Here is a 24,196-nt window from a genome sequence, read left to right as displayed (position 1 = left end):
TTCTTGCAATTTTTGAATGAAATGGGCGTTGGTTCTTACCTGACACGCCATTTCTCTGGAGCCGTGAGGATCATCCAGAGAGTGGGAGGTGCTTCAGTCTACGTCGTTGATGGCTGAGCTCAATCACTGAGGAACGCTCCGCCCTCCATCACGTGGCTCTCTTGCGTTCCCCAGTTTGCGTGAAGACGAAGGTGAAGAGAAGGACGTTGCTCTGCTCTCCCTATGCTAAATAGGTCATTGGCCGAAACAAGGCCCCACCAGACGGCAATTAAAGGGTGGGGCTGGATGATCCTCACGGCTCCAGAGAAATGGCGTGTCAGGTAAGAACCAACGCCCATTCTCCTGAGAGCCGTTCGGATCATCCAGAGAGTGGGACATACCAAAGCTTGGCTGTCCTACGGGAGGGACCCCGTCTGGTCCTGCAATCTCCGAGGTTCCCTGAAGACTCGCTGGAGGACTCGCCTACCAAACGAAGCCTCCGCCGAGGCAAAGGTGTCAATCTTATAAGGAGAGGGGATGCCCAAGTGGCTGCCCGACAAATATCAGAAATTGGAGCCTGGGTGGCCCAAGCCGCCGAGGTGGCTGCACTTCTGGTGGAGTGTGCTGTGATCCCCCTGGGTACCGGCAGTGCCTGGGACAAATAAGCCTTGGAAATGGTAGCCCTAATCCAGCGGCCGATGGTTGACGGGGACACTTTGTGGCCTAAGGATTTGGGCTGGAAGGAAAGGAAGAGAGATTCTGACCTCCGGAAGGGTTGGGTACGCTTAATGTAAATGCGTAGGGCCCGTCTTACGTCCAGTGAGTGCCAAAGCTTCTCCCTTTCCCGCGAGGGATTGGGACAGAAGTTCGGGAGTATGAGTTCTTGAGCCCTGTGAAAGGTCGAGTTAACCTTGGGCAGGAAGGTAGGGTCCGGTCGGAGGACCACCCTATCGGCATGAAATATGCAAAGGTCCTTCCTTACCGACAAGGCTGCTAACTCCGATATGCGGCGGGCCGAAGTAATAGCTACCAGGAATACCACTTTGAATGTGAGGAATTGGAGAGAGGCTTCCCTGAGAGGCTCAAAGGGTTGCTTAGTCAGAGACACCAGGACCTTGTTAAGGTCCCAGGTAGGGTATCGGTGTATGGTTGGGGGACACAGGTTGGTGGCCCCCCTGAGGAATGCCCGAATACGGGGGTGGTGGGAAAGGGAACCCAGGTTATCACAGTCAATGACTGTGGATAGCGCTGCGACCTGACGCCTTAGGGTGTTGGGGAAAGCCCTTTCCTCAGGCCCTCTTGAAGGAACTCCAAGACCTGAGCTATGGAAGGTGACAGCGGGTTGATCTGGAGACCATGACACCACTCGCAGAATCCCTTCCAAGTGGCGTTGTATATGCGGGTTGTTGAAGGCCGCCTGGCGGCTAAAATGGTCTCAATAACTTGGTCGGAAAACCGTTCTTTCCTTAAGCATTCCCGCTCAACCTCCAAACGGCTAACTGGAGCCACTGAGGGTCTGGGTGTTGAAGGGGCCCCTGGGAGAGGGATATCCTGGTCGGGGGATTCTCCAGGGAGGGGCCACCGATAAGTTGCGGAGGTCCGCAAACCAGGGCGCCTGGGCCAGAAGGGTGCTACTAGAATCAGCTCTGCCCTCTCGGAGATGAGCTTCTGGAGAACTCTGGGAACCAGGGCTAGAGGCGGGAAGGCATATAGGAGCCCTGTGGGCCAGGGGCAACGGAGGCGTCGTGATTCTCGGCCCCGTGGGAGGGGTACCTGGAGAAAAACCTGGGGAGTTGCGTGTTGAGTGGGGAGGCGAAGAGGTCTACTAACGGGAGACCGAACATTCTGGTCGCTTCCTGAATAGTGACGGGTGGATGCGCCATTCGGACTGGTCCACCGTGGTCCTGCTTAGCCAATCCGCTTGGGTGTTTGAGTCCCCTGAGATGTGTTCGGCTCTGAGGGAGAGGAGATTGCGCTCTGCCCAACGGCAGAGGCGTTCGGCCTCCCTCATCAAGCGGATGGACTGTGTGCCCCCTGACGGTTGGCGTGAGCCTTGGCGGTGGCGTTGTCCGTGAGTATGAGGACATGCCGCCCGCGTACTTGGGGGAGGAAACTGCGCAGGGCCAGGAAGATGGCATGGAGCTCCAGCCAGTTTATACTGCACCCCGTTCTACCTGAGACCATGTGCCCTGAGTTGAGGCGAGAGGATGTGAGCGCCCCATCCGGACAGGCTGGCATCTGTGGTAAGGGTGAGGCGGTGGGGCTCCTTGATGAAGTGACCCTTGTTGATGGTGGGGCTGGTCCACCAGAGGAGAGATGTAAGGACTCTTGGAGGTACCTTGACTGTGGCCTTTGAGTTGCTTCTGCCGGTCCGCTGGAATGGGAGCAGGAACCATTGTAGGGGTCTAGCGTGTAAGCGGGCCCATGGAACAATGGAGATACAAGAAACCATTTTACCCAGTAATTTGGACAATTCTAAAATTGTAACCTTCCTGGAGCGTCTGATATGCCTGATGGCTTCCTGGATACTAAGGAATCTCTCGGGGAGAGGAACACCTTACCCTGCACTGAGTCAATGACAGCCCCCAAGTGGGAGATCCTTGTAGATGGGGATAGTTGGCTCTTTTGCCAATTAACTAGGAAACCATGGTCTTGGAGGGCCGAGATAGTAACCCTGATGTCCCTCTCTGCTTGGGGTCTGGAGGGAGAGAGGATGAGGATGTCATCCAGGTAGCAATGGAGGCGGACCGGGAGATTCCTGAGATGAGCCGCCAGGGCCGCGAGGACCTTAGTGAAGGTCCTCGGGGCAGAGGCTAGCCCAAAGGGAAGGGCAACATATTGGAAGTGGCGGTGGTTGTAGCAGAACCTGAGGAATTTGAAATGGGAGGGTCAGATTGGAATGTGGAGGTAGGCCTCGGAGAGGTCTATGGAGGATAGCCAGTCCCCTTGGCGGATGCTGAGGAGGATGGACTGCAGGGTGTGCATCTTGAACCTGCGATAGACCAGATAACGGTTAAGGCGTTTAAGGTCCAAGATGGCCCTCCATCCTCCGGAGGATTTGGGGACTACAAAAGGTGGGAGTAGAACCCCTGCCCCGCTGGGGGTGGGACGGGTTGGATGGCCTGTATTTGGAGAAGATGATGGATTGCTGAATCCATTAGGTTGCGTTGATGGGGTCCCTTGAGGGGGGCGCCAGAAAGAAGTCAGGGGGCGCTCTTGAATTCGAGCGTGAGGCCGAGTCTGATGGTATCACGGACCCAGGTATCAGAGGTGGAAGAGTCCCATCGGTTGGCAAAGTGCTTGAGGCGTCCGCCGATGGCAGGGAGGGACGGGATCTATCTACGCCGGAAGGGCCTCCCTCCTGAGCCCCTGAAAGGGCGCCTGTAGCCGCTGCCCCTCCTGTTCCTATCGGCCGGATCGGTTCGATCCTGGGGCTGGAACGGTCGGGAGGAGGGGGTCTCGAGTACCTTGGCGGGAAGGGAGACTGGTAGAAAGGGCGGGAGGAGCCTCTCCGAAATGGCTGGGGGCCTCTAGACTCTGACCTCCGAAACAGAGGAGGGAGAAATTTTCTCTTGCTCCGGGTTTCAGATAGCAAGGGGTCCAGAGCCGTGCCAAATAGTTTGTCCCCTTTTATGGGGGCAGTAGCCAGCTTAACTTTGTTTTTAACGTCCGCCTGCCAGTGTTTAAGCCAGAGCAGGCGGCGAGCAGTGACATGGGGCGTTATTGCCGGGCAGAGAACTTGACCGCATGGAAGGTGGCGTCAGCGGAAAATTCCGCCGCGGCCGTCAGTTTTGCTATGTCCTGGTGAGCCCTTGTGTTGGAGGGGGAACATGTTGCTTCAGTTGCCGAAGCCACCGGATCGAGGATCTGGTGAAGAAAGAAGCCGCAGTGGCTGATCTAATGGCCCAGGAGTCCGCTTGGTGAGCTCTACGTAGGGCGAGCTCGGACCTCTTGTCCTCGGGTTTCAGAGCCTCTAGGGGGTCACTGGGGAGGACGAGGAGGCCAACCCAACAATGGGCTCATCCACCTCGGGGGTGTTGAGTAAGTCACAGAAACTCGACTCGAGGTTAAAGAACCTCCTGTCCAGGCTGGATGGGGCGGGAGGGGCCCTAGTAGAATTCAGTTGATTTGAGACCAGGTCATGAAATAGGGGTGGAGCCGGGATTACCTCCGCCTCCACCACGGGTTGACTAAAGATGGCGTCCTCCTGACCTTCTGCCGGGAGGGAGAGCTGAGGAGGTTTGCACCGACAGGCCAGAGATGTTCCTGGCTTTGAATAAAAGGGATTTAAACATGTGGGGCTTGAACAGGCCCGCAACAGTGGGTTGGTCCGGGGTGAGACCCTCATCCTCGGACATGTCCCCTCCATAGGATCTACCTCCGATAGGGGCTCCTCTTGTTGCATAGACCCCCATTCCATTTCCTCTTCCCCCAAATTGGTCTAGATACTCTATATCCTCCTCCGGGTCCCTTTCTGGGAGAGGGCTGCCCCCTTGAGAAGGTACCTGACCACGAGTAGGGTCCGATCTAGGCGAGGACCTCATTGATGGTGGGTCGTGTTCGGGCACCAGTGAGGGGGAGTAGACCTGGACATCTGTTGAAGGCCCTCTGCTATCCCCTGGCGAATGGCCCGTTCCATCAATGCCTGTATGTGCGCAGGGATCTCGGATGAGGGGGCCTCCTCCTGGCGAAGACCAGCGGCCGTGGGCGTGAAAGTAGCTTCAGGAGGTTGTCTGGTTGATGGGCCGGGGACCTGGTGTCCCTGGGATGGGCTGCGCCTGGAGACGGAAAAACAATCTGGAGGGGGGGGGTCTGGAGGTAGAAGGAGCGGAGGGTGCTGGAAGTACCGGTTGTGTCTCTCTGGACCGCCTGTCAAATTCCCTCTCGAGAGCCCTGTGACGTCGTAGGGCGTCTCTCTGAGAAGCCTTAGAGGTCTCTTTAGGTGTTTCCTTAGGAGTTTCCTTAGGAGTTTCCTTAGCCTGTTTGCGCAGGTGGTAGGATTTGGATTTGGCCTTCAAAGAAGGGCCTTTGGTGGGAATGTCATCTGCCATTGTACAAGAAAGGACAGTAATACAGTTAAAGGCGGTTGGCTCGCCAAGGGTTCGACCTACAACAAAGGTCGGGTGTCCTTTCAGCTGGCCCACACCCCCTTTTGGAATTTAGATGTATAAATTCTGTAATATAGATGTTGAAATAATTCTTAATACTTATCTGCACAAGCAGGATAACAATCCAATGAGACTTGGAATGCTAAGGTACAATATCAATAAGAAAAAAAATTACAGGAATAAACTCACTCAGGTCTATCTATATGTGAGTATAAATATAAACCTATATATGAGGAAATATCTAGACCTGCATACAGGCAGATATTCCAATGTCTATTAGAATTAGAACTATTGTTAATATTCTTGTTCTAATATTATTATTAGTAATATATGATTATTATTAATATTATTATTATTATAATTATTATTATTGTAATTATTAATATTATTATTATTACTCTATTAATGAAAGATTGCCAATTATCCGAATTAAACGCCTGAGGCTGGAAAGAGGCCTCTGGCAGCTGGAGCTCCCAGGCAACAACCGGGAGGGATAGGCTGCAATCACTTGCCCTGAGCGTGCTGCGGGAAGCCAACAATTACTAAATTGTACCAATTAGCAAAGGCCCTACAGGCTGAGAGGCCTGTGCTAGGGCCGGTTACTTCGCAGCGCTATGAGGCCTCAATCACTTTATTTTATTTATTTTTTTAAAAATGGCGCCCGCCATGTGGGGCGCCAAGAGGCGATCACCCACGTTTCTAAAGTCCCGGGCTGCTCAGGGCAATGAAGTTTTTACTTCTCCGGCCTTAAAAGAGGCCGAGGAAGCCAAGCAATAAGTTTTTCGCCCCTTCTTGGGGCGGCGGCGTTGCGGTGGGGGAATACCAGCAGCACTTATCAGTGCGATCAGTAAAGCTGCTGCAAGTGCAGCGAGAGAAACGGCAGGCAAGAGATCAAATTGGGGGGGATTAGCGCCGAAGCGCGAAAGTCGCCCGTTCTACAACCCCCTGGGGGCGAAAAGCAACGCGCTCCCCTTAAATCCCCAGTCCTGCGCCAGAAGGCTAAGGAAAATAACTTGTTTTTTTTTTTTTTTTATAAATAGATTCAAACCTGAGAGCAGTCTTGGATCGGCCAAGGAGTGAGAAATGCACAGCCTAACTTGACGACGGCTGAGCGCAAACTGGGGAACGCAAGAGAGCCACGTGATGGAGGGCGGAGCGTTCCTCAGTGATTGAGCTCAGCCATCAACGACGTAGACTGAAGCACCTCCCACTCTCTGGATGATCCGAACGGCTCTCAGGAGAATGTTACTCTACAAACTTTAGAGAAGTGATTATGAGGAAGAAGGAAAGAATCCAAGAAATGTGTAGATCCATCCCTATGCACTATCACAGCTGGCTGCATTCCTTCTACCCCAACTTATCTTTCTTCTTCTGCTTATCCCCTTTCATTTTGCTGTAAGTTGAATCAACAAGCGGGGGAATCAACAGTCTTATGTCTTGCCTAGTTTCAGAAAAATGCTGAGAAAGATATACGCAAATATTCAAAAATAAAATATGCAAGTCACCACTTAAAATTAGCAAGGCAGGCTGTCTCTTACAAAGCAACATCACTTGAATGGAAATACACCAATCTGATTCTTTAGTTGACCTACTAAAATTAAACAAAACAAAATCCCCCCAAATTTGCAGGGTAACATACCATTCATCTTATTCAAAAGCTTCCCTAAGGTTGGACAGCATTCCTTGAAGTTAATGCCTGGTTTTTGTTTTTTTTGTTTTTTGTTTAAAAATGATAACTGAAGAAACTTTTTGGATAAGAAGTCTTCAAGGAAAAAAAACAATCCAGTTACTTCTTGAAAAAGCACCACTGGAACATTTTTTAATGTTTTATTAAAATCACTGCAAGTCTTTGGGACACGGTGCAGACAAAATGAATATATTTCTCATCCTGTTGCCTCCATTGTGAAAGAACATTAATGAAAGTAACTGATGCCTCTTCAACCGATTCCAGAAAAAAATGTCCTGCCATGCATTTTTAATTCTAGATTACCTCACTAATAGAATAGATTATTAATATTTCATAGGAGTGTTAAGGTAGCTTATTTCCATACAAGTTGTGATATATGTTAATAAGGACTAACATTTGAAATCGTTACTTGTAAGTACGGGGAGACAATCAACTCCAAACAACCTGTCCAACCCAACTTACTGCTTCTTTCAAGCACCTTCCCTCCTTTCACCCTATCACGCTTGCCAATTTGACAGCTTTCATGACACATTGCTAATGATCATGAGTGAATAAATAGGAATTACTATCTTCAGTCCAGCAATCAAAAAAAAAGTAGGAGTGAGATGACTGAAAGGAAGCTAACTTTTATGTAAGATGTAATTCAGAACTTGGACGGAACATCTGTGTTAGAGAGGAAAAGAAGATTAATGGGATTTTAAAAAGAGAACTCTTCTTTTGAATCAAGAGTTGTAATTACACCTAATATTTTTAAATATAGCAGTTATATAAGATCATAATTTCTGTGTGTCACTGAAGGTTGGACATTATTTATTTCAGGTGAGCAATGCTGTATTTTGCTGCTTCCAAACTTTGAACGGAAGGGATATAGATTCATTTTTATTTAAACCCTTTCTTCATTGAAAATGCATGCATATTTAAAGATTATCTTCCTACAGAAAGTTAAGGCAATCCCATAGGTAGCTCTTCAGATCTGTAGGAATGTACATGCTTAGCTTAACCCAGGCCACTTTTATAGAAATGGCTTTGCACCTGTCTGAAAGAATCTCCTTTGTGTTCTCTGGCACCTGCGGTTTTGCATTATTGTGCTGAATTATTTTTGGCTCACCTGTGACATCTGAACCACCATAAAAAATTTGTCTGCTGAAAGGGGTTGTAGCTCCATTTCTCCAGAGAAGGAATTTCCTGCCTCAGTTTTTTTCCTTTAAGACTTTAAAGAAAGGGTCCAGTTTTGCAAGGCTTGGCGGCGGCAGGAATTCGCGATCCTCCGCGATTCCTGCTGCGCTCGCTGCCAAGGTTCCTCCGATCCAGATGGATCTGGAGGATAGGGCTGCCCCATAGAGGCAGCTGAAGAGAGAGGGGATCTGGATTTGGGTTTGGGGGTATCGCAAATCCCCTCCTCAGCCGGCAAAACCCCTTTTTCCCAAGGTGGTGGAGCGGCGGTCAGCAATGGCCGCCACAAAGAAGCCTGCAGCCGGGTAAGATTTGTGCAGGAGGAAGCATGTGAAGGCGAAAGTTTTGGCTGAACCGGGACTAGAAGAAACTTTTAAATACCCTGGAAACTAAATCATTTGAAGGATACATTGTCTCCCAAGGAAGATCGTAAAAGCGGTGAAAAAAAGCTGAAAGGGAAAGTTACTTTCTTTCACTCTCCCTTCCCACAGAAACAGCAGTTGGAAATCTGGAAAACCTGCTTGGGCATAGAAGGTAAACTTGAAATTTAAAGCCAAGGGGATAAAGGATTTCTGGACATTGGAACTAAAAACTTAAAATTCTTTTTATTTGTTATAAGTGGAAGGGAAGAGGTAAAGATTTATTTTAAGATTGTACTGAAGGAGACTGCTTTGAGTTTATAAGATCAAAAATAAAAGGTATTATGACTTCTAGAAGATTACTTTGGAACTGTGTATTTGAATTCTACCCTAGGAAGAGAAAATATAGAAAGAAGAACGTGCTAAATGAAACTGTTTGCTTTGATTTGGTTTGCTTTGTGACTTTGGGATCTTTGTGAACTATTTCTTGAAAGATTAAAGATATTTGGGTTGTTTCAAAAAAAGGGAAAAATGGCATTATCTTTTGAAGAATTACAAATGGAATTTCAAAAATTGAAAGAAGAGGAACAGGAAGGCATGGGCTCTTCTGGATCTATTTTCCACTTTTTAGAAATGGCGATTTCTACCTATCAAGAAATACAACAGCGACAGGAAGGCTGGGATCAAGAAGAAGCCATCTTTAATGGACAAATACTCTTAGTGGAGGAAGAAAAGCATAAGGGGGGTAAAGAAATGGTGAATTCAGGACTTAAAAAAGCAACCAAGAAAAAGAAAAATAAGATGAAAAATCGATATGATGTCAGAAAGCAACAGAAAAGAGAAATACAACAGAGAGGGAAGATAAAGAGAGTGAAACTTGAGAGATGGGGGGGGGGGGTCAAAAAGCTAGAATTGACAAGAAAGGAAGGGAAAAAGGAAAGAGAAGTCATAAAAGCTTTAAACAAGATGTTAAAAAACAGTGTGTTTTTTTTCAGAGATAAGGGGTAAGATATAATTTTATAAAAATGATTCTGCAAAAGTACATAAGATTGTATGGTAGATATTAGTATTTGAAATTGAATTAGAAAATTAAAATATTACATGAATTAATAATGCATTAAAGGGAAGCTATGAAAATGTTTAAGATTTGATAATAGGGTTTAATTTACTATGAAATATTGCTCTTATATTATAAACTCAATATCCCTTTTTTCTTGGTTTTACTATTACTTATTAAATTTAATATTATTGGCTTGTTTTATTATTTTGAAATGTAGTACTTAGAATGTACGAAGCAGAATAAGTATGGAAAGTATGTATTATTTTAAGTGTAAAATTTAGGGGAAAGATAAAAAGTTGTCATACTTCAACCAGTGGTTACAGGAGAAATATTGTATTAGAAAGAAAGGAAAAATAGATGATTGAAAGAGAACGGACAAAAGATGCAAGTATAATTATTTAAATTGAAATGAAATAAATAAAATAGAATTAAAAGAATGAATAGGAGAGAGAAAATATATAGAAAATATAGAATGTTAAATAAGATATGAAATAGTATATTATGTGAGCACGAATGATTTATGTCTGTACAATAAGGTCTAACCCGGGGTAAGCCGCTTTCCAAAAAGAAGTTTTATGTATTTATGTTTTGTGTAATGTTTGTTTATGTTTGAAAGGATGTTGGAAGAGAATTAATGAAACTATATATAATGAATATATATAATTTAAGGCAAAAGAAATACAATTAAACAGAAGGAAAGGGAGCAGTAAAGAGAAGTTGGGAAAGGATATGAAGTTGAACAGATAAGATAAATATATATATTAAATTGTGTTTGTATAGAAATGTGATAATTTGGAATTATCTTGTTTTTAAATAAGATATTCTATGTGTTTTTTAGAAAAAGATATTTTATGTTACTACATCCTATGTTTTGTTTGCTTGTGTATGTTTTTTAAAAAAATTAATAAAATTTGTTCAAAAAAAAAAAAAGACTCTAAAGAAAGCCAGTTTGAGGTAGAGGTTAAAGTGCTAGTCCAGAAATCAGAAGACTATGAGTTCTAGTTGTCCTTTAGCATGAAAGTCTGATGGCTGACTTTGCGCCAGTCATTCTCTCTCAGCCCAACCCACCTGACAGGTTTATTGTTGTGGACAAAAAGAGGAGGAAGAGGAGGAAGGAGTATATTCACCACTTTGAGTTACTTATAAGGCAATAAAGGCGGGGTACAAATGAAATAAATAATAAAGGAAACACCAGATTTCTTTTGCTGATCCTTCAAAACAGCTCATACAAAATAAGAATGCTGTCCATTTCTTCATGCTTCTTCAGCAATGGAATAGCTCCATAAACTATTCCTCTCCTTTTCTCTCTTCTTTTGTATAAAGTAAGAAGGAGGTTTTCTGCTGTAGAAATCTGGATTACCAAGAAAAAGATGTCATTTGGATATGGAGCACCTATATCTAGAATTGGATATGGCTTCTCTTATGTTGATTTATAAACCTTCTAAATTACTGTTCTTGCTTTTGAGCTTGATTCCTGGAGGCTGCTATTTTCTAGGCAAGATTTGAAAGTGATTTGTGATTGGCTTCTTCTTCTCAGGGGTAAGAGGGAGGGAGGAGGGAGGGAGGGAGGAGAGAGAGAGATGGAGAGAGGGAGAGAGAGAGAGATCAAATAAATTGGAACTGAAACTCTCAAAATTCCTAAAATTTATTCAAATGGAGCAAAATTTATTCAAATGAAGAAAAATTCCAGCAAACACAGCCCCCAAACAACTGGAGGGACCAAAGTGGAGAAACTGGGGAAAAGTACAATGAAGATATGCTAATGGATTTTAACCTGCCTCAAGAGATAATTTTCATCAACACAATCCAATTTCTAAAATAAGAAACGTGTCCCATTTTTGCCCATTTCAATTCCCACCGCCTGGAACATGCCAAAAACAGGGAAAGCAGAGGCAAAAAAACAGGATGCAGAGGCTGAAAATGGGGCGCGCAGAGGCAGCAATAAGCGATGGCCATCCCTGCAGCCTGAAACAGCTGATTGTTGGGAGACTAATTCTACTGACAATCAGCTGCTTGTGCTAATCAGGCTGTGCTGAAGCTGACCAGGCTGTTTGCGGTTTGCTGCAAAGAGGCAAATTGCTCTTTGGCAGAGGCAGATTTTTTCTTGTTCTTTTCCTCTTCTTCTTTTCTTCTCCAAAAGCTACGTGCGTCTTATACTTCGGAGCATCTTACGTTAATTTGTTCTTCCTGAAAAGAACTCCAGAACGCTGACTTAAAAAGCAATAGTGTGTGTGTGTGTGTGTGTGTATGTATGTAATTTATTTTAAATTTATTTTAAATGAAACTTGCAATTAGAACTATGAATGCTGAAACAAAGTACCATTCCCAGCCATAGGTATGTAAAATATTTGCATTTTAAAAGTTTTTTACTTTAAGCCCAACTAAGACAAAATATGAAACAAGTATTCCTAGAGCCAAAACAGCCTACAGGCATCACCCAGAATATGATAGATGGATCTTTGCTGTAAAGCCAGTCACTGACAGTTACAAGCTTTTGAAGTTAACATAAACTATGTTTATTCCTGTAAGCTGACCCAAAACAACGAAGAACATTGTAATCTATTTTCTTGACTATTACTGCACCTTGTTTTCAAGACAGTAATAACAGGAACAATCATTACCATTGCTGGGCTACCAGATCTGGACTGCAAAAATCCAGAAAGCCATCATACATCCAGAAAGAATTACAATAGTTTTGTGCACAATAGAATACAATACAGTTGTTCTAATAGTTATCTGGATTTTATCAGTCCAGATATAATAGCTATCACTCTAAATAGAGGTTAAATTAAATTAAATATTTCCTTCTTTCAATCTATCATCTATCATTTATCTATCATCCATCCATCCATTTAATTAATTAATTTCTATTATTGCTCAGTTCTAGATGACTCTGGGTACCTATTTTGAGAAGAACAAAACAATGGTTTGAGGAGACAAACAGAATCATCACCAAATGTAGTTTAGATTTAGAGTTCACTGGAAATCAGTGAAACATAACATGAAAGCATACATTCGTTCCTTACTGGGTTTATGAAAGGGAAAATGTAAGGTTTGCTCAGTTACAGAATTCTGTGACTAAATGTCAATTTTCCAAACAATTATTAGAATTCCAAAATTATCCTCTTATTTTTTAATATCATATTTTGTCTGAAAGAAAACAAACGTTATCCAGTTGGGCCTCCATCTGAATGCAGGCTGAAATCCTATGGACACTTGTATTGAAATAGACCCCACTTATAAGTCAAGAGTGGGTAACAAGTCATCCTCCAGATGCTACTTCTAGAACTCTCATTACTATTCACTACTGATGGGTTGATTAGGATCAAGAAGAGTGATGTTTAGCAGTATCTTAAGAAACAGATATTGCCTAATCCTATTGAATGTATACATAGAAAGAACTGCACTGTGCATGTCCTAATACCAGTATCTTGCAACCAGAGCAAGGACAGGCAATCTGCAGCACTTAAATCTCTTTTCTACAATCCTCTTTAATCACACAATTGCAGAAATCAGGAAATGAAGTTGTAGGATCCTTCTATTTTACTTATTGAAAACACAGTAAACAGTTATGCGGGTTCTTCAAACCTGACCATCAATGGCATCATTCACGTCCATGTTATTTTTTCTAACATCATGAACAGGAGCATTGTTTTGGAACATGACAGGTTCAGGGGCTTGTGAAAAACCATTCCATGGAGATAAATAATGCCACACATCTCATGCTAGGTAACTGCATCTCTTTCTAGTAACATCCAATAAATGACCAAAATAAGCCATAATCCAATGCGTAAATATATTCTTTCTCAAATACCTTTGTACATCAGTGAGTAATTAGGAAGTTTAATGGAGGACAAATGCAAATACAAATATATACATACTAGGTATCTAGATGAAATCACTGGATTGTTCAGGTTTAATTATCAGGTTCCAGTAAATGTTATTTTGCAACACGGACGCTCCAATAACAATCTATACATGTAATTCATATCCTCATACCTCATACCTCCAAGGAAGATATTGACTCAATTTCTTTGTTGACATCAAATAAAATACTTTAACAAGAATTTGTGAAGGCTGGATTACATATACCATGTTTCATTAGCCAAATATCAATTTATTGACTGCAAAATTATTTTTCTCAAAACACAAAGATTAAGCTCCTGACACAAATGAAAAACATACTTTCCCGGAAAGAGAAGAAGCAGTATCAGTCCCCTTTAGTTCCACACCTCGTAAGTTGTCAAACAAGTTCTACTGTGGTAGTTTCATAGAAACCATATGCTCTATATATTTTAGGAAGTTCTAAATAAAGTGAAAGGAAATGCAGATAAATTACCCTTCACTCCCTATTCACTTGCAATATCAAAGGGAAGCTCAAAAACAAATAAACAAACATTGCTCAGAAGGGAGATTTTGTATACAAGGAGTTGGTCCTGTGGCACCATGGGCACTTCATGCGCTATCAGCCTTTTAAGATAGTCAAGATCAGGAAATGAGTCACTAGGAATCCTGGAATGTACTGTTATGCGATTATAAGACTGTAAGAGAATCTTGAAAGTCCATCAAATTCTCTCTGTTTTTCAATCTATACCTAACACAATCAAAACAGGGTTACTCCAAGTTTCTTTTTCATGTTTTCTAGTTTCACAAGACTCAAGTATCCTTGCTGTAATAGATTGGTATTATTCTCTTTCTCCTCCCCTGAGTAAATCCAACATTTCTTCATTCCTGCCTTACAATAATCCTCCTGCCTATCTGGCTATTTTTATATTCATTTAATTTTAAAACTAGGAAGTTGGCAAAGAGTTGATCACAAGACATTAGAGTCCAACACAGGCATTCTTAAAAAATGGAAAAAATAAGGGGCTGGAGTCCCTCATTTGTTTGGATATAAACACACAAAAAGATTATATAAATCATAGAGACTTTCTTACTAGATTAAGTGGGCGGAAAGAAACACTCTCTGTAGTTTCTCCTCTGGTAAATTAGTACCTACTCATCTTATGAATTAACAAGCTTGTCCCATGACATTTTGTAATGAACTCTCCAGCTCAAGATCATCACCTACTTATAGCAGTAGGTAGCTTTTCTCCAGGTGGTGGTCCAATGTGTATTTACTGCTTTATCTTCTTAAGAAATGCACTGGTTAACATATATACTCTTCCCTCCTGTATTTTCTGTCTCCTGTCTTTTGGAATTTCTAAATATCAAAAAAATTCATAGCGATATAATGTACTGATTTATCTAGTTAATTATGTTTGAACAGCTAATACAAATTGCCACTCAGTTATTTGCTCTTCTGGATCTTTAATTCTTTTGACTTAGCATAGGAGATCAGCTTGATATTTCACAGGGCTGGTATAAATTTACTAAAAGGGAAGCAGTTCAAAGGAGAAAGATCAATAAATGTGGTGGTATAACTTCATTCTAGGTTGCTTAAGAGTAGTTCAGATTGAGACAGTCACTGGATAAAACTCTGCCAGATGTTAGGAAGAACAGAAGTAACCCTGTTTGAGTTTTTGAGGCAGTCTAGGTTGCATTTAATCTTTCTTAACATGCAGGAGATTACAGCCCAAAATGGAGCAAGATTAGGTTTTCATATAACCAACTATGGTACATTCTTGGCAGCACTGAGCCTTCGGTTCACTATTCCTTATGCAACATATCCATTTGGGGGTCTTCTGTTATACATATAGGCAATTGCCCCAAAGTGCTCACAGGATCTATCTGGTCTATTCTGTTCAACCTCTACAGTAAACCCTGGTATGCTGAAGACACCAAGACCTTTTGGCCCTTTTATTCAACCTGAAGGAAAGAAATGATGCCCTGATTGTTGACTATCTTTGAATATCAGCTGGATGAGAGAACAAACTGAAATTATATCAAGAAAAACCAACATGGTATTAGGAATCAAGAAATGAATGTGAGAATTGTATTTCAGTCTGTTTGGAAATAAATTCCATTCTCTGTGAAAAAGTAAATTCAGAGCCTGGAATACTCCCTAATACTCCAATATCATTAGAAATGCCTTGACAGAGTTATGTCTACGTACCAGTTGCAACCATTTTCACTTGGGTTCTTCTCAAAAAAGTGTCTAGAAACTTCAGTTGATACAAAATGGTAAACCTCCCTTTTGTTTCTTTAAAAAGTGGTTAACTACCTTGAATGCACAGCAGGAAAATAAATCAAATACAAAATTTAAACAAGGACAATAACCTTTTCTTCAGATAGGTACATTAAGGTAAAAACATGATGACTGACCTTTGTTTGCTGAGGAAGATTTTAAACTTAGATGTGATTTTAATCATTGTATTGCATTTGGACTTTAATCACATTGAATAAACAAATATAAATTTCTGTTTTTGAAATATTAGAACTTTAACAAAGGAACTGGGTAATTAGTTATACTTATGAATTATCCCTATTGCGCATATTCATATTTCTAAAAGGTGATCAGAAAAATATAGAACATTGGATTTTCTTATTTTTTCCCCAAAATAAAATGAAATCAAAGTGCATATTTTGTAGCTGAAAAAGTACTGTCTCCGATGAGAAAAAAATTATGATATATTGAATAATTTCCCAGAATTGAGGAAAGTGATTTCTTAAGTCTAAAATGAATTTAGATGAACTTTGTTGCCCAGACTAAAGAAAATTATTAAAGGGGTTTTTGCCAATGAGTAACTTAACAAGTTTCACAAAACCAAAAATTGGATCAATGCCAAGGCACTGTTTGACAGGACATCTTATTTTGTTGCAGTAACACCTAACATATATTAGTATCTGTTCAATGAATACTGAAACAAAGGAAGAAAAGTGTAAATATATTTAATACTACCGGTAATAAATGTAATAATTATTCCTAAATGATTTGTTTATAAAAACATTATTACAAAACACTTTAAAAATTAATAGTATTTTAAAAAGTAGACATGGTAAAACACTGAGATACTTTTATTTCTTTTACACTTAAAAACCTAATTCTAGGTAATTTCTTCCATTCCATATACAGTTATTTATTATTTATTTATTCTTCATATTTTTAAAATGTTCATCATTTTTAAAGAGGGGCTCGGTGGTGTATAACAGTGATTCCCAACCTTTTACGCCGCGGCCCGGTACCGGCATCAGCTGGGCGCTGCCATCTTTTTTTGATGAAAAAGTGCTTCCGGTGACCTCACCGGAAGCACTTTTTCATCAAAAAAAGATGGCGGCGCCAGCGCTTCTGGTGAGCTTTTCCAGGTAGAAATGGCTTTCTACCCGGAAAACCTCACGAAGCGCTGGCGCCACCATCTTTTTGATGATGGCGTGCTTCCGGTGAGCTTTCTACCGGAAAAGCTCACCGGAAGCGCTGGCGCCGCCATCTTTTTTGATGAAAACGTGCTTCCGGTGAGCTTTCTACCGGAAAAGGTCACCGGAAGCACTTTTTCATCAAAAAGATAGCGATGCTGCCAGCAAGCCAGCGGCCCGGTAGGACTTGTTCCGCGGACCGGTACCGGTCCGCGGACCGGTGGTTAGGGACCCCTGGTGTATAACATAATCAATAAATAAAAGCAACATAGAAAAATTAACATAAAAATTAAAAACTGAACTAGGATTAATTTTTTTTAAATTATAGAATGAAAATTAAACATCAAAAGGGGAAATCCTATGATCTATATTGATTTTATACAAAAAATACCAGCCACTAAGCATTTTGATTTTGTATATCAAAGTGCCAAGAATTATTATTGTAACAGTTTATTCAGATTTTAGACTATATTCTGATATAATCCTAAATTATAGTTAAATGTATGAGAAATAATATGCTAAACAAACATCATGATTCCATACTTCTGTCCCCATTTTTCTTTTCAAGTTTAGTGGAAGGAAGAAAGGAAGGAAGGAAGGAAGGAAGGAAGGAAGGAAGGAAGGAAGGAAGGAAGGAAGGAAGGAAGGAAGGAAGGAAGGAAGGAAGGAAGGATCGACCAAACTGTCTTCAAGTAACATGAGTTATCAAAAGCTATCACTTTTCAACTAATTTTTAGAATTATTGTACTTATATGTAATCTGAATTATGAATTGTATTTAACTATAATTTTATAGTTAGCAAAGCTAATTTATCTTTATAAACTATGCTTGAAAGTTGATTTTCCTTATTAAATCATAGTTAAGTCATAATTACATGGCAAGTTGTGGAGAATGGAGATGTTGCTTCATATTATCTTTTATAAAGATCATATAGATTATACCCAAAACAAGAGCTGAATAAAGAGTTGCCCCAATCTCAATGTTTAAAATTCTGAAAAATTATTTTAATTTTTTAGTGCCCAACACTAAAAATGAGGCTGAAATTAGCACTACTGTATTTCATGATATGAGAGATTTACAAAACAGCAGAAGTTTAAAAAAATTGGCTATGCATTTCATATGTTTCATCAATAAAAGTCCCATCCAGAACCTTAACATCTATATTTATAGAGGGAAGAGGGAATGGTCTTGAGCAACAGGAGGAATTGCTATTACCAAGACAATTGTTGAATAAAAGATGTCTGGTATTGGATCAGGAATGCAATCTGAGTAAATGTACTCAGGCAACACCATCATTAGTTCTCCTGAAGATAAAAGAAGGGGGAAAGTATATTGTTTTATTAACAATGATTTGCATCAAACCACAAGTAGGATCAATAGAATATTGTAATATCAGAAACTAGAGAGGCATGTTAATAATAACAGCAAAATGCCATTTTCTTAGAAACTGTTTATTAAAGTAAGATGTCTTATAGACTGCAAAGAAGAACCAACACAGCTAAAATCTAACAGCACATGTTGGACAATTTTCTTCATTTCCTTAGCAAAGCAACAATTCTCAAAAAGAAGTGATGAAAAATGGAGAAACGAAGATAAAAGTTCCAACAACAGATTTTCTAGTAGTTCCCTGCATTTAAAACACCATAACCTCTTTAGGATCATGTAGTTTTTTAGACATGCTTCAGATTACAATGATAAACCTGCAGCCCTATCTTCATTTTCAGTACTTTGTTCCAAAACTACAAATTTAGTTGTTTGTTTCCCTACACCATTCCATACAATCCAAGAGATGCATCCACTATTAACAAAGTGGCTTCAGGTTATTAGTACATATTGAAATTCCCATAAAAGAACTTATACTACTTTTCAGTGTCAAGTAGACCAGAAACTCACCGCTTTGTTCCACCTGACTATGAAATAGGGTTGGCTTAATTAAATCTGGGCTGTAATCCACAATCCATTTACTCCAGATCAGCCTAATTAAAAACACAGGAACTGCACTTGAGTCAAGTAGTACAAATGACTTTTTAGGTATGTGTCATTTCAAGATAAAGCATATTTATGACCTATAACATTTCTGCTCTAATTGAGCTTCCATTCATTTGTTGGTTTATAGTTGATTTTAAAAAGATACAGCCAGAAATTAAGAAGAACATCATAAATTATATACTGGCTGTTAATGACTTTTAAAAATATAACCAGAAGTGAAGCAGGACACCATAAATTATATACTGAGTGTTATGTCCCTACATCAACTAAATTACTGCCATTGCCATGATTAAAAGTTTTTCCAAACCAGGAATTTGCTTGGAAAACTAAATAGAAATATCAAAACTAAACACACAAGAATCTTAACGGACAGCAAAATAATAACTTAAATGTTCAAATCTGTACATTATAAAGAGGCTGTCTTCAGACACATGGGAGCCACTTACTTTTAATGCATTCCCATTCAGGTAAACATATGGGAATGCATTATGGGAAAGTGACTCTGGCACAGCCAAGGACGTAGCTGAAGGGCACCTGAAAAACTACAGTCATTTGCAAATTAAACATTGAAAAAATAAAGCTGGATAAGACAATTCCAGCCAATTCTTTCCAACTACACAAAAAGATCTATACATCTTTCTTTTGTGTTTTTAACATGATAAAATGATGTAATGATGAACATTATATTGGACTGGCTGTTGTTTTGATTTGGATGAGATGTCATTTTAAAGTAAGTTCACTAATAAAATTCACTATTTGTTATATATAAGTAGATTCACCATTCACTTTTAGTGGTTTAATGAATAATTCATAAATGGCAACAAATTATGTTATAATCAAGCATATCTTACCCTGGCATACATTGATTGTATTCCATGTCTATTCTCCCTTTTATTTAATGCAATTCACAAATTTGCTAATTAAATAGAACTACTTTTATGACACAACATTCACAAGGGGCCAAGGCTGCATGAATCACTGGCTGTTTACAAATCCAATTCAGGTGTTCATTATATTGAGGGCTTCAATACAGAGGAGTAAGAAATTGGGGCTTCTTGGCACTTTCTTAAAAGCAGCCCTCACCCTTTGGAATACCTGAACTTCAGAGACACATATAACATTTTTATCTTCAAGAGGGCTTTGGAAGTATGTTTATTTCACAGAAATATGAGTGCCGTGTACAACAGCTATATTGCGTTAGTTAATCATACTAATCACCTTTGTTGTTACTTCAACTGAACATTGTGCCATACTTTAAAAGGTAGATAGTGTGAAAAATACATTAATATAAATTGGCAAACTGAAAATGAACAACTTATATACTTGTATCAGATGTTGTAATGCAAGAACTAAGCTGGTTTCAATGATGTCACAATGCACAGGTTGTTATTTTGGTGTCACTGAGATTTGTTATGGATACTGTTGTGATGATTGATTCCCATGAGGAAGGATGGATTACAAATACTAAAAGTAACATTGCCTCAATTCTCCATACAATTGGAATTTGAAGGCAGGATGACTATATAACAAACTGTCATTCAGTATGATGACAGTTCATAAAATCTTCTTCCACATCACAGCTTTGCAGAGCTATTGCACTGCAACATAACCCCAACAATCACATTTCTGCAGGGCATAGGATCAAGGAAGGTTTGTTACATGTTATGAAATTTGCTTTTAGGTTGACAGAAAAAACTATCAATATGTATGATCCTCTCCCTCTCCACACCATGGGATGTTAAGTTATTGAAAAAAAAATTACATGATTGGAATACTGTAACAATTTCATCTAAGTCGGGCAAAGTACACATTAGTGATGCATACATTTTATGTTTTGACATGCAGGCTCACAGCTTTACTAAGATACTATTTTTAAAAAAACAGACAAATCCCCTCTTACAAATAGTACTATAATTTGAAAGTGTTTTGTCAGTCTGTTAAACAGAACACATAAAGCAGGCTTTTTAAATAATCAGTTTCATTTCAGGCACTATCTATATTTCCTGTGCAAGCAGTTAATATGTGGGTTTACCACAATTGCAACTGTTTTTCTTGCCCTTCCTTAAGATTATTTTATTCTCAGAGCAATATCTTCATTGAGCAATTTCTCCCTTACAACACAGGCAATAATGCTATACATACCTATGAAACCTAATCTGGCATTGTGAAAGCAGAAGATAATCATTAAAGTTCAGACGCAAAAGTATAACAAGTACAAACTAGACAAACAATACTGTTGTGCATGTATTCTACAATACCAGCCATACCAATAGGAAGAGGAATAGACACTACATTCCTCAGGCATAGTCAAGAAATGGAAGCAAATTCTCATAGTCAAGAAATGGAAGCAAATTCTGTTTTACTTTTATGACAGGAAGGAGGGGAAATGTTTGTGATATGTTTTGATACTAAAGCAAATTCCCTGTTTTCAATACAAGAATATTGGTGGGCCAGATGTGCATTAATTTCTACAATTCAATCATGCTAGTTTTGCAAAACACTGTAGTCTATTTCTGAGGACTATAAAGACTGTCAGAAGAGATGGGCATTCATTAGCTTGCTGCAATCTGAAAGGCAGCAGGTTGAGGAAGAATGGGTTTTAGAGGAAATTACAGGACACCCACAAATCTTCTTAAAGGTTTGATGGGCAAGAATCACAAAAATGATGAGTCTAAAAATGCAGGCCACATGAACTGCACAATGTTTAGATTTACCACCCTCCCCTCTACAACTTAAGGTATAAATATATTTGGGGGGGGGTTGTCACATCGAATTTTGGTCAAAATAAATGAGGCCTTGGAGCTCTTGAGCAACTTATAGGGAGAAATTAAGTTGGATAATGTGGTAATTAAATTACTTGAAGCACAACTAGAAATAAACTCAAGATCACCACAGGTTTTATACTTCATTTATTCATCTCTTTGGCAGTAAACACCCAATTTATAAAATTCTGAAACAGAGCAATTAGAATAATTGTTTTGGAAATCTGCAGCTATCAATGGAAGTTAAAAGGTAAGAATTTCCTCCTACAATTTTCATACTCAAGAAAAACACATAATACAATATTGCAATAATCTGAAACATATGCTGTAATCCAGAAACAAGTAAATTTTGTTGCCTGGTATTTGTCATTTGATCCAAGCGTATATGAAAACTGGAAACTGCTGCACACTGGGTTGATTGTTCTACTTCCCTATAAGAATTAGCAGAAACTTTTCAAAGTTTTGGCACATTTGATTTCCCCATAGCCCTACCTGAAAATGCTGGGCTCTTTTAACAATTCAAAGCAAAAGTTTTAGCATTCCTTGTTCCTTTTTCCCCCATTTCTATTGTGGTGATTGTCATAGTTATACAGTATTTAACACTACCGCAATTTCTGAACTGTATTGTGCAAAGCAGGCACCCAATACCAGTCAGCTTGAAACATTTCAAGCAGGGGTGCCAGAATTTAAAAATGACTAGGAAATTATTCTATACCGTTTTGTGAACAATATCCAAATAACTGAATTTAATTACCTCTTAATCCTCCTTCATAATATAGTATCCCACAAGGAGAAGGAAATAATGCATCAAATCCCCAAAGTATCTAATCCACCAGCACTTTCTGCAAGCAGGAAAAATACAATTATTCTCAAAGCTTCTGAAGTTACGAGTCAATAACCAGCTGGCTGCCCATTGTTATTTCCATGGTACACAGTCAGAGGCCAAAATCAGAAGTTGTTCCCTGCTGAATTCTTCCCAGGAAATTCACCTTTCCACAAGCATACCCCCTGCCAACATATCCGGCAATATAAGATTAATTCTTAGAAACATGAGATTAATAAAGCAACTAATCTAATATCAGATGCATTTCAATAGAGAGAAATATTTATGTTACAATCTTCTGGAAGCATTCAAAAGGACTGCAAATCTATATGAAGTAGCAGATAAACAAGATCATGTCAGAAACTGTTCTTCTTAATAATCTGACTATGAATTGCACACAGGGTTGGGATGCTACTGGTTCTTCCTGGCTCTATAGAACCAGTAGCTCTGAAGAGCAGCAGACACAGAATCGGTTCTGTGTCTGCTGCTGTTTGGCCCGCCCACCCAGGCTCTTACCTGACCTTTATTTCCTGCTTTTTCAACCTCAGCTGCTTTGCGCGGCACAGCTGAGGTTGAAAAAGCAGTAAAAAAAGTGCTTTTTCAAACGCAGCGCACTCATGCGCAACGCTTATCAGCTGTCCAGGCAGCACAGCTTATGGTGTATTACACGTGCAGACAGCGCGTGTCTGGTAAAATGTAAAATTAGGGAACCTGTAGTAATGCCGGTTGAATCCCACCCCCGATTGCACAGATAATGTTCAAAATCTAAATCTGTTGAAAGAATGCAAATGCAAAATCACTGCTCATATTTACTGAAACTTGTGAGTTTCAATTCTAGGTAAAAGCTAGTATTATAAGCAACCAGGGAAACAACACATACATATATTTGCAGAAGTATACAAATTTCTCAGTATAAGGGCCAACATGAAAAATATTCTCCTTACCCCAGCCCACTATTTGCATTAGAGCAAATTTCAATAAAAATTGCTTCTATGAAGTTAGATACATAGATCAGTTGGTTGGATGCTTTAAAACTCGCTTTTCAGAAATGCTCTGACTTAGACCTCCTGAAATTTCAACAAATTTCCAAGTCTTCTGTTATCAAATATTTCCCACAATCTTCCTAATCATAAAAGTCTTTGTAAAGAAAAAGTTCTCCTTTCCATTTTAGGTACATTTTGTTGTAATGTAACAGTTTTGTGCAAACCGGCCTAAGAAAATGAGGAACCTAAACATAAATAAGTTTCTATGTTTAATAGATCAGTTGTAAAACAAGAAACCATAAATACTGACTTCATAGCATTCTTTGACAGATAAAAAGACAGATAGCTTTTAGTGCATATGAGCCATTTCATAGATTCTTGATACATACACAGTTCATAAGTGGCTTTGTCAGTGTGGGTCATTCATGACCTGTATACAATTTTGTTTAGCCTTTTTGCAGGCAAGAAATGAGAAACCACTGAGATAAACACAAATGCCTTTCAGTGATATATTTTGGGAATACATCATTGTATTTGAGATATTAAATGGGGTTTATTTCCAAGAAATAAGCATATTTTTTCTGGAAAAAGATAATGTATTTAGTTTAAAAATGAACCTCACATATTATAAAACTTAAAATTACTGCTTGAAGGATGGATCTCGTATGGTTAGATCAGTCCTGAAACAGCTGTCTTATTAGCTGCTATCCTGGTTGACAATCAATGTCTTCATGACTATTAGGGTAAGTGGGGTGATTTTCAGCAGGGATTCCTAACCACTCTATTAATTTACTGAAGCAGTTTTCTCCTACAGCAGCTTAATGTTTTCCAGAGATATTACAGCTTCTATTAGCCCCTGCCCAGAAGTTTCATAATCTGCAATATGACTTCCCCAAACATGTAATAAGCCATGTTAGATCAGAAGAAAAAGCACCAGTTTATTGGCTCTAATCTCACCATTTAGACCATCAATCTTCCTT

The 24,196-nt window shown here is 40.0% G+C and overlaps 2 protein-coding genes across 16 annotated transcripts in view; one reads left to right on the top strand and one right to left on the bottom strand.

Annotated features, from left to right (window-relative positions):
- PALS2 (protein associated with LIN7 2, MAGUK p55 family member) overlaps positions 1–24,196 on the top strand; it is a 249,156-nt gene that overhangs the window by 199,321 nt on the left and 25,639 nt on the right. The gene's annotated exons all lie outside the window — the stretch shown is intronic.
- Positions 1–24,196, bottom strand: part of OSBPL3 (oxysterol binding protein like 3) — a 110,816-nt gene that overhangs the window by 85,003 nt on the left and 1,617 nt on the right. The window contains exon 2 of one of the 14 annotated variants that reach the window (XM_087945366.1): positions 22,165–22,252. The exons of the other annotated variants lie outside the window; for them this stretch is intronic. The gene's annotated coding sequence lies outside the window, so the exon portion shown is untranslated. The remainder of the gene's footprint in view (positions 1–22,164; positions 22,253–24,196) is intronic. 14 annotated transcript variants of the gene reach the window in all.

This window comes from Notechis scutatus, chromosome Z, assembly GCF_049901735.1.
Source record: "Notechis scutatus isolate UNSWTSFEM ecotype Mainland chromosome Z, rNotScu1.2, whole genome shotgun sequence".
Lineage (NCBI taxonomy): Eukaryota > Metazoa > Chordata > Lepidosauria > Squamata > Elapidae > Notechis > Notechis scutatus.
The sequence above is the reverse complement of the archived record's forward strand: the minus strand, read 5'-3'. Positions and strand labels throughout refer to the sequence as shown.